Below are 1929 nucleotides of genomic sequence, written 5' to 3' on the forward strand. Positions count from 1 at the left end.
TGGCAGCGTCTGACTGGGCGCGGGGGCGGCGGACGTTGTCCGGCCCGCTCCGGACACGTCCGGCGGCGGCGGATCTGGGATTTTTAGGGTTAGGGGGGAGAGGGTCCGCGAATTGGAATGGGGGGGGGTGTATATATAGGCATAGAAGGAGCTAGGAGAGTCCAAATGAGGTGCGGTTTTCGGCCACGCGATCGTGATCGAACACTCTAGCACATGGAGAAGAGTTTGGTGGGTTTTGGGCCAAATTGGAGGGGTGTTGGGCTGCAACACACACGAGGCATTTTCGGTCCTTCGGTTAACCGTTGGAGTATCAAACGAAGTCCAAATGGTACGAAACTTGACAGGCGGTCTACCGGTAGTAAACCAAGGCCGCTTGGCAAGTCTCGGTCCAATCCGGAAATGTTTAATCCCCACACACGAAAGAAAGTTAGAAATGACCACCAGAGGAGAACGAAGCGCCAGAATGCAAAACGGACAACGGGGAAAATGCTCGAATGCATGAGACGAACACGTATGCAAAAGCAATGCACATGATGACATGATATGAGATGCATGACAAAGACAACAACACACGGAGACAAAGACCCAAACCCGAGGAAAATAAATATAACTTAACGTCGGAAACGGCAAGAGTTGGAGTACAAATAGGGAAAGTTACATCCGGGGTGTTACAACACTCCACCACTACGAAAGGATCTCGTCCCGTGATCTAGGACTGAAAGAACGCCGGGTACTCAGAACGGAGGTGATCCTCGCATTCCCAGGTAGCTTCACGGTCGGAATGGTGTGACCACTTGACTTTGAGAAATTTGATTGACTTGTTACGAGTCTTGCGTTCAGTCTCTTCAAGAATAGCAACTGGGTGCTCACGATAAGAGAGATCTTCTTGGAGCTCAATGTCCTCGAAGTTGACGGTGCGGTCAGGAGTCTTGAACCACTTTCGAAGCTGAGAGACATGGAACACGTCATGAACATTTGCAAAGTTTGAAGGAAGCTCGAGTTGATAGGCGAGGTCGCCTCTCTTGCTGACAATCTTGAAAGGTCCCACGTATCTAGGGGCAAGCTTCCCTTTGATACCGAAGCGACGAGTACCTTTGATAGGAGAGACGCGGAGGTAAACATGATCTCTAATCTCGAAAGCCAAATCACGGTGCTTACTATCATAGTAGCTCGTCTGACGGGATTGGGATGCTTTGAGGTTATCACGAATGACTTTGCATATTTCTTCTGCCTCTGTGATTAAGTCATTACCCAAAAGCTGACATTCACCGGTTTCAGACCAGTTGAGAGGGGTACAACACTTCCTGCCATACAGAATTTCAAAAGGGGCCTTGGCCGAACTTGCTTGAAAACTGTTGTTGTAGGAGAATTCAGCATAAGGAAGACAATCCTCCCACTTCATGCCGAAGGAGATCACACAAGCCCTGAGCATATCTTCAAGAATCTGGTTGACACGCTCGACTTGACCGCTTGTTTGAGGATGGAAAGCTGTGCTGAAGCGGATGTTAGTGCCCATGGCCTTCTGAAAAGAATCCCAAAACTTCGAGATAAAGATGCTGCCACGATCTGAAGAGATCACTTGTGGAATACCGTGCAGAGAGACAATACGAGAGGTATAGAGTTCCATGAATTGGGCTGCAGTGATCGACTCTTTGATAGGCAGAAAATGAGCCACTTTGGTGAGTTTGTCGATGACAACAAATATAGCATCATTGCCACGCTTGGACTTTGGAAACCCAGTCACGAAGTCCATTTCAATGTGGTCAAACTTCCATTCTGGAATGGCAAGAGGTTGGAGGAGACCTGCTGGCATTTGGTGTTCTACCTTCACTCTTCTGCAGACATCACATTCATTCACGAATTGAGCGATCTCGCGCTTCATTCGAGTCCACCAATAAGCTTGCTTAAGGTACTGATACATCTTCGTGC

The sequence above is a fragment of the Triticum dicoccoides genome, chromosome 7A, assembly GCF_002162155.2.
Source record: "Triticum dicoccoides isolate Atlit2015 ecotype Zavitan chromosome 7A, WEW_v2.0, whole genome shotgun sequence".
Taxonomy (NCBI): domain Eukaryota; kingdom Viridiplantae; phylum Streptophyta; class Magnoliopsida; order Poales; family Poaceae; genus Triticum; species Triticum dicoccoides.